We start from the raw sequence: 14,652 nt of genomic DNA, 5'->3' as shown, positions 1-14,652 counted from the left end.
ATGTACTACTTCACTCCGAGTGCGGACACTGAGGGAGCTCGCGCCATTGGTCATGGGCTCCAAAGCCCATCCCGGGCGGGTGACCCACTGCACAGTCACTGTTCGCAGGGGCATCCAAAGCCCACCATTGCCTGCCTTAGGGAAAGACTGAGCTGCTGGCACGTGCGTCCCCATAAAACCCAGCGCACCCAGCCCATTCCTGTTTCAAAAAAAGTGCAGAAGTCTCCAAGCAGCCCATCGCCGCGCCTCACACGCACACACGCGCGTCCCCATAAAACCCAGCGCACCCAGCCCATTCCTGTTTCAGGAAAAGTGCGGAAGTCTCCAAGCGGTGCTTTCTCAGCTCAGCTTTCCTTTTCACTGACGACTCTTAGGGGGAGCCCCTCGATTTGAGTGGAATGAGTTTCAAAATGAGGCTGGAGTCAGAAGAGAGGGGCGTGTGTAGAGAGCATGGCCAGTATCTGATATAGTCAAGCCCCAGAGATGCTCTGAAGGCACAGTGACCTCTCAGAAGATACCCTCCGCCCCCCGTTGTAACTTGCCTTCCTCTCTGAGTGAGTCCACGCCCTTAGGTCCACGAACAAAATGTGCATCTGTTTTTGTGACACTGCCAACCTTCAGTTGTTGCTGGTGGTGTCCTTGGAATTGGATGCCACTCTGTACTCTGCATATGAAACACAGACACGGCGTGAACTAGCCATTCCTTGTTCTCCTTCAGTCTGTGAACTTGGGGATATGTATGTACATAGGTCTGCAAAGATCTATGAAAGCAGCCTTCTGATTGCTAAGGTTTCTCATCTGGTTGCTGGCGGCACAGTGTGTCTCTGGAGCTACACACACACACACACACACACACACACACACATCAATTGTTCTAGATGTGTTATGAGAGAACCCAGCCCTGAGAAAGTAGTAGGAAGAAACCTCCTCGATCCATGGCCTTCTGGGGAAGTAGCACTTATGCATAAATGGCCGTCAGTGTGCTGATTCAGAGCCCGCGGAGTGAATGATGCCTCGGGCTCAGCCCTGTCAGCTCTCCCTCCCCTCCCGCAGGCGAGCCCAGCGGTGTGCCCAGCCCCTCGCCGGATTGGCATTCCAGCCACAAACCCACCGAGCTGCGAATTGGGAGAACGATGCCACCATTTCATTCTGGGGGGGAACACAAATCTTCTGTTTTCAGGATGACAGTCTGATTTTTGTGCCTCATAAAACTACATTCAGGGCAAAGCAGGACTCAAACAAGGCCAGGATTCATGAACAAACGCAGCATTTACTACGCAGGCCAAGGAAAGATAAAGTCTATGCCTGGAAGGTTTCGCTGCGCTGGGATTCCCACGAGCCAGCGTGTGGGCAAGGATAAGACTTTCTTTTTTAATTTTCCTCTCCTCTCAGCAACTGGACCAGAGCTACGCATTGAAGATTCATCACACACACAAAATGACAATTTGACCTTTACTCGTTAAAACACGCACACGCACACGCGTGCACACACAATTTCTGTTGTCAGCCAGGCTTCCAGAAGTGTCTTAGTGTTGGGGGCAGGAGGAGGTCCCTCAAAAGTGTTGTCAAGCACAGATGTGTGAGATGGAAGCAGGAATATTCCTTTTCTTTTCAACGTTTAATTAAATTCTGCAGTTGTTACTTAAACACCAAGCTTGTGCAAGGCATTTAGGAGATAAATCATCATTCTAGCCCTTCGATGATCGTACAGTTTCCTAAGAGGCACCATTTCTTAAAGGAGAATTATGATACTTGCATTGATCTGCAAATTCGTTCCGACTACAGATATGAAGAAAGATACTCAGTGGTTTCGTGTCCTCCTCCTCTTTTCTGTCTTTTTTTTTTAATATATTTTTTTTATTTTTTACAGAGAGGAAGGGAGAGGGATAGAGAGTTAGAAACATCGATGAGAGAGAAACATCGATCAGCTGCCTTCTGCACACCCCCTACTGGGGATGTGCCCGCAACCAAGGTATATGCCCTTGACCAGAATCGAACCTGGGACCTTTCAGTCCGCAGGCCAACGCTCTAGCCACTGAGCCAAACTGGTCAGGGCCTCTTTTCTGTCTTGAACACACGCCTTTCAGGTTTTGTCCTCCACCAAAAGTGCTCTTGTCAAAGTGGCCGCCGTGTGGCACCTCCCACCCTCAGGGCAGCTGCCAGCTCAGGTGTGTCTCAGTCCTTGCCCTTCTGGACGTGCCCTCACACCTGACACAACAGGCCCCTCCTTGAAGCAGCGTCCACACCTGCTTCCCGGGCCCCCCTGCCTGGCTGCTCTCCTTTATCTCCTCGGCTGGATCTTGCCCTCTCACCTTGGCGTCCCCCAGAGTTCAGCTCCTAGTTGTCGTCTCTCACTGCCCTCACTTCCTTACAAATCTCCCCCTGGAACCAAGGATTTAAATATCAGTATCTGCTGACGAGTCCTAAATTTCTATCTCCAGCCTAGATCTACCCCTGAATCCAGGCTGCACTGTCCAGCTGCCTCTTCTAGTTGACTGCTCACTGCATCTCCATCTGAGCGCTCACTGAGCATCTCAACCTCCATATGTCCACAACCACACAAAGTGCCAATATGCTGAATACACAGGTCACTCATCTCAGTGAAGGGCGACTCTGTCCTGTCACTGTCATTTAGGATTGGAATTATAGAATCAATATCTTTAGTAAAGTAGTCAATTCAAACAGAAGCATTGCAGTCAAGGAGACTAGATTTCAACTCTGCCTCTGTCGCCTACTGGCTGTGTGACCTTGTGCAAGTTACTTAACCTCTCTCAGCCTCAGTTTCCTCACCTGTAAAATGGGGATAATAATAGTACCCAGCATGTGCTCACATGATTCACACTTGGGCAAATTAAATGTCATGTAAAATACTTAACATAGAGATACTGCATTTTGAAAAAAAGAAAATGTAGCTATTATTAGGATATTGGTTTTTCTCCCTGTCACTCCACATTTTAGTCTTTTTATTCCTCCTTTCCGTAGTCCTCAACCAGAACTCCAGAGGTAGCACAGTTGAATCTAATTTGAAAGCTACATAACCAAAGACATAAGTCCAAATATAGGTTTTAAAAAGTGCAGAGTTGTGAAATTATTTTAGAAACAATAGAATTTAAATGCCCATGCCCATTATACCTGGTTTCTTGGTCTGCTGTATAAGGGTCTCTACACCCTTCACTGTATTTCCACTATTCCCTTAAAGTACGGCCAGCCTTGCCCCTGGCAGATGTCCACTGCTTCCCCGTTTGCTCTGCCGGTATGGTATTTCTTTTTCTCTCTATTTATCAAAAGTTTACTTCACCTTCAACCCAAGTTCTGAAACTGACCAGACGTCCCTCTTCCTGAGGGGCTTCTGGCAGCATGAATCCCTCTGGCGTGTTTTGCATGCTCTATCTTAAGTTAAATTCTGTGATAAAATCGCTTCGAAGGAATTATCTCATTAAAACACCGCAACTCGCCAGGGGATGTCTGTGTTTTTAGCATTGATAGAGATGAAGAAATCAAAGCCTGAGAGAAACCAACTCACTTATTCCAAGTTTCACAGCTAAAGGAGAATTGGCCAACTCCATACTTACCATGTTCAACATTATGTTTTTACCAATTACTAGTATTTGAAACATGTGCAATAAGGTTGCAAATACGCAAAATGAAATACTATTACTTTGAGGAAGTGCTATTCAAAAATGTTAGTAAATAGAATATCATAAATACCAAGTTAATCTCAAATTTAAAATAATAATTAGAAAAGAACCACCTGTTTCTAACATTAGAAGGCCAAATGAATTATAATCTGTGTGTTTTGTTTTGTTTTGTTTTGTTTTGTTTTGTTTTGTTTTGTTTTGTTTTGGCTTGGCTTGGTTTGGTTTGGCTTGGCTTGGCTTGGTTTGGTTTGGTTTGGTTTGGTTTGGCTTGGCTTGGCTTGGCTTGGTTTGGTTTGGTTTGGCTTAGTTCCTGAGGCAGTCGGAGCCCCAGGCAGGGTGCCTGAGCTGGCTCAGGGTTATCACAGCCCCAGGGCCCAGGCCCTCTTCTCCAGTGTCCTCCGAGGACTGGCTCGGCTCACAGGGTCAGCTCTGTGGTTTCAGATGACTGCCTTGGTTGCAAGTTATCATCGTCACAATGTCCTATCAAATGAAAGGGGTTTCCTAAGACTTACCTAGGGGTGACATTGAGTCACATGTCTATGTTTAGGTAGAAGGGAGGCTTGGGAAGTTTCTTCAGCAGAAATCAGGCTCTGCCCTAGCGGTTAGCCTACAGACTGAAGGGTCCTGGGTTCGATTCTAGTCAAGGGCACATATCAGTTGTGGTTTGATCCGTGGCCCTGGTCAGGGTGCATGCGGGAGGCAACCAATCGATGTTGGCTGTTTCTCTCTGTCTCTCCCCCTCCCTTCCACTCTCTTTAAAAATCAATGGAAAAATATCCTCAGGTGAGGATTAACAAAAGAAAAGGCAGCAGGCTCTGTCAGCAAAGATGATGTATCACAAATAGAAAACAGATACATATTTTCCTACCCAACTTTATATCAGGAAGTCATGAAGTCTGTGGAACTGGTAGAGCTGCTGCAGCATCATTTATTAAATACACGATTGCACTAACTTTTACCATGTCTGTGACCCACAAGAAGAACAGATTTCACATCTTGACCATAGATACACGTACATACATGAAACAAAGAATTCACAAAATGATGCTATTCGTACAGCGCTAACACAGGCTGCTATTTTATTTTATTTTCTTTTTCACTTTGTTCGATGTCAGTTTTGAACCACTAAATTAGTTTCTAATCCCCTAGAGGCACAATCTAAAGTTTGCAAAACTCTATTCTCCCGTAACCACCTTCTTTTCAGACATGGAGACAGTGGTCTTGCTGCCTGACTCTTTCTGATGCACTGGGTGCTCCCGTGCCCAGCACACACAGCAGGCACTCACGTTTCCCAGCTGCCTGACCAGGGTGAGGATGACAGCTATGTGACCACCTTCCAGTGGGTGCTCGAATATATTATCGCCATCTCATTGTCAGCTCTGCCTAACACTCCTTTAAATAGAACATGGTTTCAAAATAGATGTCTGACATAAATGCGTTCACTTAGGTAAACTAGATAAAATCATATGTGTGTGCCATTTAGTTGGTATTTTTAATTCAGACTTTAACCTGCCGTGGTGTTAATCATGGCTGAAATATCAAGTGAAGTCTATGAATGCAGAGTTTGCAAAATAAATTTTGAATTAACTGTCCCTTTCATGTTAACCAGTTTGATTCACTCCTGCCAGGGTGATAGCAAAGCCCTAAGGTACTGAGCGGTTACTAACTCACAGGGAGGTGAAGTCAGTTGCATAGAATCACATAGCTAGAAAGCCTACATGCCTAGCCTCTGTGCCTGTAAGTTCAAAAAGAGGGAACACTTTGAACCTTTTGAGACATCTAATATATGTATAAAATTTCTGGAAACATCAGTCCAATAAAATCGACCTAGAAATAGGACTCCACCATCAAGTAACTTTGGAAAATACTACTTGCTTTATACTATGGGTTCACAATGGACACCAGTCTGCCAAAGGCTCTGAGAAGTCCTGCAGCAAGCCACCCACTTCACTTGGTTTAGCTGAGTGTTTCTCAGATGTAAATGTCCATGTAACTATTAGTTGTCTAATCAGCCGGGCATGTCTTCCAAGGAACCATTCTAGGAAATGCTGTTAGGCATGTAGACCAATGTTGGGAAATGGTTTTATTTGACCTGTAGTGTGTTAAACAATATTTTAATTAATTGATAACGTTTTAATTGGCAAAGTTGACAATATTTTTAAATTAGGAGATCTCAATACAATTGCACATTTCAGACATTTCTGGAAAATGGGACATTTTGTGGGACATAGTTGTGACTCTCCCTTGAGATAGGGCATTCTCTCTCCTGTTCACCCGAGTCCTCACCCCTCCATGATTCCCAGCGGGGCAGCCAGGGGCCGTATCCCTTACTGCAGCACTGCCTTGTCATTGTCTGTGGCAGAGTGGAGAGTAAATTAAAATATTTACTTCCTTCACAGCACTTATCACAATTTGAAGCCGCTTAAGGTGACCATCTGGTTAATAAACTGTAAATCCAGCCCAGAGTCCATCCGTTGACAGGTGTCAAACAATAAATAGGGGACATGAATACTTCTATTTATTCATTCAACGAACATCTGAGTGCTTTCTCTGTGCCAGGAATGGTGTTGGGTTCTGGGGTGATAGAACCACATACCTCAGGGGAGCTTTCATCCTATAAACAATAAACAAGAAAATTAGTAAACAAAACAAACCGTTCCTGGGTATAAAAAGGGCTATAAGTGAAATAGTAGAGTTTTGAAATGATAGAAAGTGCGGGGCTGACAGGCAGCCCCTGAGCGACGGATGAATGATTGCTCTAACACATGTTTCTGTGAAAGAGAGGCTAAGGCACTACTTGGCTGTCGCCGCCAAGTAGCCCTGTTCGCCTGCCTCCTTGGGCTTTTATTGTCACAACAGCTTGAACTAAAATTAAGCTCTAGATACAATCAGCAGGGCAGGTATCCTTGAGAAAGCACATGCTTCTACAAGGTTGGGTCTTTAAAGACTAAACATAGAGATTCTAGCAAAACACCCCTGGGGATCGGACTTGTTTGGAAAAGTCAAGGTAGGGGCTGCCGCCTTTGGCCAGGTCCCCTCAGAGGCCCAGCCTTTCGGAGAATCCCTCTTACAGACCTTCCAACCCAGGCCTGTGCTTCCCCACAAGGAAGTAGGAGGCCAATCATTAAAATAGGGTGAGGAGGGGGAGTGGTCTGATCAGGAAATTCAGGGGGAAGGCTGTGACTTCTTTCCCTTTTTGCACAATGCCAAACCGCTCTTAGAGAGCCCGCCGCCTGATTCCGCCAGCGTTCGCCAGTTCTCCCACCGCGGGAAAGGGTCTGTTAAACAGGTGACAAACACGTTCTAGGCTTTGGGTTATTAGATTTTGCAGTTTGAAGTCATTTTTAACGGATATTTAGCCTCTAATAAATGTAAATGCCACTGTCAGAACCTGTTGGAACTAATCGTAGAACAGAAGAAGCTTCCACGAATCTCTTTGCCCACATGACTTCCCTGGGAATCACTGTCCACCCACTCTGTGCCCACGGCAAATGTACGTTTCTGTTCCATCTCATGTGCAGTGGACTTTAAGAGCGTGCCAACTCACGTGTCCTTAGGAATGTCCCCAAACTAATGACTGCTTCAAAAAAAAAAAAAACAGAAACAAGCAAGTAATATCTTACTGGATAGTCCTCTGTCCATATTTCACTTGCCATTGGAAATCAAGTTGACAAATTCACTTCCCCCTCCAGTGGAGGAGTTGCTGGGAAAGTGGGAAACCCTTGTTTATAGGGCGCAAGCATGAATTGCTTTCTTTGATTGATTTTTCCCAATCGCCATCTATGACTACGATGAGCAACCGGTTTATTTAATCTCAGAAGGATAGCATCCCTGCCTCAGTCAGTGCCACGGATGAATGAGGCCCCTCCATGAAGGTGCTGGGCGCTAGGCTTCTGCCAAGATCTGGGTATGTAGTATCCTGAGGGTACGTCTACAGAGCATTATAGCAGGTGTTGATCTGATGATGTACAATAAAGCATCTTACTGTGTAACTGGTCGGGCCTAGCTCGATTCAGTTCGTGTAAGCAGATAAAACGAACACCGTTGCCTCTCTTCTCCCGAAAAGGGGAGGAGGAGTGGGTGAGGAGCAGATTTAAATCAGTGTCCTTGCAGCTTAGATCCCGCTCATGGAAAACATTTCAGAAGGCAACAAAAATCTACCTTTCACGTTTCCATATTTTATGTTCTTTTTCTTGCCCTCTAAAATCTCCAGTAACTTTTTGTTGTTGTTAATCCTCACCTGAGGATATTTTTCCCATTTCTTCTTAGAGACAGTGAAAGGGAGGAAGGGATGGGGAGAGAAAGAAAGAGAGAAAGAGAAACATCGATGTGAGAGAGATACATAACTGGTTGCCTTCTGCACACGCCCTTATCAGGGTTGGGGATCAAACCTGCAACTCAGGTACGTGCCCTTGACCGGGAATCGAACCTCTACCCTGATGCTCGGGCCGATGCTTTAACCACTTAGGCACACCAGCCAGGGCAGAAATCTCCAATAACCCTTAATCATCTACCTGGATCGCTGGGAGGCTTGTTTGAACCATGGCTCTTGGTCAGTACCCAGTTTTAAAGTCCTAAAACACGCATGCTTTCTCAATGAGCAATTTGACATCAATGGATTTATTGAGAAAAGGAGCAAATTTTTATGCACAAGACTTTTTTTTTTTAGTTCCAGCATTACAAGAGAAAAGCTGGAAAGATACAAAAGTTCCAATAGGACGGCTTTTATAATGATTACGGTACCACCCTTCCACTGGATATCAGAAACAAGGATGACATAGAAATAGAATCGTGGGCATGTGAAGACAGCCATAATACAATGTTAATCAAGAAGAGCAGGTTCCACAATGGCACGTACAGAAGGATTCCTTTGGGGGAATGATGCCTGCCTGCCCGCTGGCCCACGCTTCACCCTTCCACCCAGAGGAGGGGAGAGTAAAAACTTGTGAATTGTTAGTAGTCGTTTCTGCAAGTAGGGGGTAAAGAAAGAATTTTACATTTTTCCTCTTTGTTCATCTATATTTTCTCTTTTTTAAAAAAAGAAGAAAGCACTGCATACTGCCTAGCTAATTAAAAACAAAACACTACAATCTAGGTAACTTCCTGATTTCTCCACTAGGCTGCGCTGTGAGGCTTGAGGCATCCTGAGTTCACTGGAAATTGCAACAGCAGCTACTAAGGGCTTCTTTAACGTTACTTTATGCTTACAGTCATTCCCACACTGTGCGGCCCTGAGCCTGCGTGGCAAGTCCTTGTTCAGAAATCACGCTGACTTTTAAAGATACACTTAGAGCTCATGTGCACTAACCCTCAGGAGGAGATGGGAAGGAGAGATTTTGTAGTTTCTGGGCAGCTTGGGGAGCCCTCTCACAACTGGCAATTCTTATGGTGGTGCTGCTTGTGTTCATTCCCCTTTTTTACCAGAGGGTTCAAAGATGGGGGTACATTTGTATCCTTTGATGCAAATGGGGCAGGAATCGTGGGGGAAATAAACATACAAAATTAGCTGCAGTGATAGGCCCTCCTTGGGTGAATTTCAGATTTGTAGTAAAGCAACGTAAAATGATAATATTAATTACTTAATTAATACCAATCTGCTTAGGGAAGTGTGATGTTCCACAAAACATTTTTTAGTAGACTTGGGGTTTGGAGTGAATTCCTGTTTGTTTATTAACTTGCTTTCTTTTCAAGGCAAATTGGAAAACGTAAATCCCACCTTCAAGAATGAACCCAATGCCATTTTTCTCCCTAAATCTGACAAAGGCTCTATGCAGGTGACGGTGCTCTCAGAAGGAGGAAAGGAAAGACTTAGTGATTGCCTGGAGACCACTATTGCCTAGCAAGTCGTGCCCTTTGTGCTGTTGGGGCATCCAAGTGGGAGAGGAAGCTGGGCTTTTCCTTTTATTTTAGGCAGCACGTGGCTCAAATTTCTAACAGATGGAGAGGAGCAGAATAGTGGGTTTTTGTACCAGTCAACATTTCTCAGACAAATTTCCCTGTGTTAAACAGTACGTTAGGCCTGACTCTTGGTACAGAGGTACAATGTGAAACCAGTGAGGTACAATCAATGGGGAACTGTAGACAGGGAAAACATTTATCACAAAGTGTTCCAGACGAGACGTTTTTTAGCCTTGATCATCTTGCCTTAACTTATACTTTCACTTTGACACTGTCGACTTAGCTTAAAGGAGCCTGAAATCCAATTGACAATTTACGGATGAAAGAAGGCCCCAGAAGTTCCATATGGGTTTTATTACAGACAATCAAATTATGATACAGCGGCATTATTTTTCAACATGACAAATTGTGATCACTTAACCAGCGTTCCTGTCTGATTGCTCTTTGAAGCCAACAGAACGGGGGGAGATGCAGGCTTCATCCACACGCTGCAGCACAAGCGGACACCAGGAACACCTGTTGGCTTCAAAGAAGCTTCCAGACGTTGCCTGGAGAATGTGTGTGCATCTGTCTAAGATTTCTGTTTGCTGAGAATGATCTGGTGGCCTAATGAGAAGAGCAAAACCGTATTTGTAGTTAAGGACCAAGATCCTACCAACACCCCAATAGTTAAGGCACAGGCCACACGCTGCTGGCCTTCGGTTGGTCATCTTCCCAACCATGTGAAGCCTGGCCTGCGGGAGAGTTTTTAAAATTTGGAATTGGTGGCCCACATTCTGTGATCATTGTAATTTTTAATGAAAATTAAGAAATTATAGAATGGTATACTTGTCTACCAACACCACCCTAATAGATGATCATTGTTTTTATTTTTAAATGTATCCTTCTAGGGTTTTTTGGGCATCCACAAGTAAATACAAGCATAAGTTCTTTCTCTTTTTTTTTCACAAAAGGTAATATAATATACACTGCTCTATTCTGTACTCTTTTTCAGTTAGCGCTGCTTTCCATATCTGTATAGAAAGAACACTGCTTTCTATTGCTGTACCATTTGCTCATTTGCAACACTTACGTAGTTTTCTGTTGAGTAGATGTACCTTAATATATTTAACTAGGACTTTATTAATGGCATTTGGTTGGTTTCCAAACATTCACTATTGCCTCACTGCAAATCTCGTATCTTTGTTATTTCACACATGTGCGAATTGGGGTTTAGTATTAACTCTTAGAAGTGAAATTGCTGACTAAAAGAACATATTCTTTTCTTAAATTTTGGTTGATAATGTCAAAATGTTATCAGGACTGAATTAATTTAGACTCCAGTCAGCATTGTCTGAATGAGTGCCTGTGTCTTACCCGAGCCTCCCAACTGAATGTATCCAAACATTTGGTTGTTTTCACTTTCAATCTGTCTTTTCATAACCTCTGGATTTTGAGTCAAAGTTACAAAAGCCTTTTTGATCCAAAATTATAAAACATTTTTCCATGTTTTCTTCTAGTATTTTTATTCCTTTGGATTTTATCTTATTATAGGGTTGAGTAATGACAACAGGTTAATTTTTTTTCAAATGGCCACCTTGTTGTCCCTGCATTATTTATTAAAAGTCCTTCTTCACTTTGATCGATTTGAGATGTCAGCTTTATTATACACTAAATTCCCATATGTCCTTGGATAAAATGTATTGTATATGGATGATGACAAAAATGGGGAAAATATATATAGCAGGGAAAAGGAATACAAGAAAGTAAAATAGGAAAATCCTTGGTGAGAAGATGATATTTAAGTAAACATCTGAAGGAAGAGAGATGATTGAGGCAATGCAATGTGGTACTTTAAACAAGCTTTTTGGCCCTGGCCAGATACCAGATAGCTCAGTTGGTTAGAGTGTCATCCCAATATGCTAAGGTTGCAGGTTCAATCCTGACCAGGGCACATACAGGAATCAACCAATCAATGCATAAATGAGTACAACAACAAAGCAATTTCTCTCTCTCTCTCTCTCTCTCTCTCTCATCAATAAAAGAGCTTTTTGCCTCTAAAATCACTTGGGTATTGGGCCAAATAAATCCCAGCTCCATTCTATGACCATAGGCAAGTTTGCATCAATTTATTAATCAGTAAACATGAAATTACAAATACTACATACTTTATGGGATCATTCTAAAAATTAAATTTGATCTTTTTAACTAGCTTAGCATTGAGCCTGACCCATAAAATTTGGTCATTTTTCTTATTATCAGGGATGTTTGTCCTTCTCATTATACATTCCTGAAAGAATTCATGGCTTCAAAATATTCCATTGTGTGGTCATAGGTAAATCTCAAGTGTTAATATCCACGTCCTGCTTTATTTACCTACTAGAGGCCCGATGCACGAAAATTCGTGCAAGAGTAGGCCTTCCTTCCCCCAGCTGCTAGCATAGGCTTCCCTCTGGCACCCGGGACCCGGGCTAGCTTCCCTTGGGCTGCCCGCAGGCACTCGGGACCCAGGCTGGCATCCCTCCAGCCCCAGCTTGGTCAGGAAGGATGTCCAGAATGAGATCCGGAAGGACATCCAGTCTAATTAGCATATTACCCTTTTATTATTATAAATTCCAGACTTTTTCATGGATCTTCAGCCTTACCCTTCCAGCACTACCCTATAATCCTTTTTTTTTGGGTGGGGGGGGATATTTATTTATTTATTTAATCATTTTAATCATTTTTTTTATTTTCACTTTCAGTTGACCTACATTATTATATAGCTTCAGGTGTACACCTCAGTGACCAGACTTAATTACTTATTACATAACTTAATAAGTGATCACCCCAATAAATCCTTCACCCATCCAGCACCGTGCCTAGTTATTAGAATATTATTGTACCCTATAATGCTTTTTAAAAACTTTTTAACCTTGAAATTCTTGAAGATTCACATTGTTGGTGTTTGGCTGATGCAGAGCAGTTATTGTGCGAAAGCTTTGTGTTGCTAGACTGGCCCTTTGGTTGAGAGAGTGGCTTTTTGAGAGGATTTTTTGGTCAGTGCCCACTGGTATTTTCAGGTAGCCAGCCTCTTTAATTCCAAGTCTAGGACGTATGAGGCCAAAAGGAACCCTGGGGAATTCACGCCGTGTTGTTCCTCAGGTCCCAGCTGGTCTGCTTCTCCTCTCCACCTTTCAGAAGCCTTTATGTTTGTTTTCTATCTAATATTGAGAATTTTCCATTGTGGGGAATAGAAGGATGAGGGAACGTGTATATTCTCCATCTTCCTGGAAGAAGAATTCTTATGTTCTTTGTTAAAAGGCAGTCTGAGAAGAAAAACAGGGCTCAAGTTCAAGCTTAGTTTCAATTTGAAAAATAATAGAACTCTCCATCAGAAAGAGGCCCCTGTAAGCAAACCGCCTCCTTGCACTGAGCGCCTGGTCATCCTCAGTTGCTGTCCAAGCCTTGAGACATTGCTGCACCTGGAGTCAGAGGTGAAAAGGATTCCCAGGGACACGCCTTCAGGTGGAAACTCCCGGGGCAGACGGGAAGGCTGGGGGCTCCTCTCTTCCTGCGTTCTGTGGAGCTTCAGCCCCCCTCAGAGTCCCTTTCCTCCGTGAAGAAGTACTAAGGGTCCCCTCTCCCTTGCTCAGAGGAGACCCATCATGGCAGGTTTTCCCTGATGGTAACCTTGTCCATGTGACCCAACTTGGTCCATGCGGATCCAACCTGGTCCATGCGACCCAACCTGGTCCATGTGATTCAACCTGGTCTATGTGACCCAACCTGGTCCGTGCAGACCCAACCTGGTCCATGGGGATCACCTGACATTCCACCAATTCATTTCCTTTTCAGTTGATTTTGCTGTATTTCATGTTATTCCCAAGAAGTTCAGTAAATGTTCCCTTGTGTTTAGTCCTGGGATCAGGGTGACTGAGACTCAGATCCTTCCATCCCCTGTGAGCACTGGGGCCCAGCCGATGGGCTGTGAGACTGGAGTGGCTCAGAGCAGCTGGCCCAGCCTAGGAGTCAGGGACCTTCCAGAATAGCTGCCTCCCCCACATCCCCACACACAGCCTCTTAAAGAAGCCTGTTCCTCGTCTTTAGTTTCTCCCTTGCAGTCCTCACTGCCTGAGTCATATGTCATATTTACTGATTTATTTGTTTTGCAGGGGGGAAGGGGCCAAGGAATCAGCTTCCCTCACTTTATCCACCTCCAGGCCAAGCTCCCCTCTCTGAGTCCACATTCCCCAGGCACCGCCCTGCCTGTCCTGGATGTGTTCCATATATCACCTGCCACCCCTGCCAATGAACCAAACAGCTTTTCAGACCCAAAGTCATACCTGGTGAAATTTTCCTTTTTTGTGTGAGAATATAATGTTATAAAATGTGCATACTTCTTGACCCAGAAATTTCACTTCTGGGAATTTACTCAAAGGAAATGTAGATACACGTGATAGATTAAAACCACCGTTTATAACATCCTAGATGTAAAACCATAAGTGCCCGTCAATAAGGATATGAGACAGTAAATAATGTCACAACCAGACAATAGACTAGCACGTGAGACATGAAGGATGATACAGATCTAAATGTATTGCAATGGAAAGGTGTTTGTGCTATTTTATTACGTGGGGGGGAAATGAGTTGATACAGGTAGCACCATCCCATTGATATAAAATTTATTTACATCCATTCATCTATTAAGTAGTCAAATGGCCCATATGTATTGAATGCCTGCTGTGACCCTCCCTGCCCTAGATATTAAAGAAACAGCAGTAAGCAAAGTCGATGTAACCCCTGTCTTTGTCGAGCTTCCAGTCTCGTGGGAATAGGAAGAACGGGATAGATACCGAGTAAATAAAGAAAAATGTTGTCATAGCTAAGACAGAAAAGGGCAAGGGACAGTCTTAGAACAGTGGGGGAGGGGGGATTGGAGAGGTGACTTAAGACTTGAAGGATGAATGGAAATTATGCATGGGCAGACAGAGAGGGACAATGTTCCAGATAGAAAGCCTTGAGGTTGGAACTAGCTTCCGGTATGTTTGAGAAACTCAAAGAAAGGTGGCCGGAGAGAGTGGAGTGAAGGAGAGAGTGCCACCCAGAGCCTGAGACGATGAAGACATGGGCCAGACCGTGTAAGACATGGGAGCCC

At 44.0% G+C, this 14,652-nt stretch overlaps 1 protein-coding gene across 2 annotated transcripts in view; it reads left to right on the top strand.

Annotated features, from left to right (window-relative positions):
- BCAS1 (breast carcinoma amplified sequence 1) overlaps positions 1-14,652 on the top strand; it is a 61,030-nt gene that overhangs the window by 11,621 nt on the left and 34,757 nt on the right. The gene's annotated exons all lie outside the window — the stretch shown is intronic.

This window comes from Myotis lucifugus, unplaced genomic scaffold, assembly GCF_000147115.1.
Source record: "Myotis lucifugus unplaced genomic scaffold, Myoluc2.0 scaffold_258, whole genome shotgun sequence".
Classification (NCBI taxonomy): Eukaryota; Metazoa; Chordata; class Mammalia; order Chiroptera; family Vespertilionidae; genus Myotis; species Myotis lucifugus.
The sequence above is the reverse complement of the archived record's forward strand: the minus strand, read 5'-3'. Positions and strand labels throughout refer to the sequence as shown.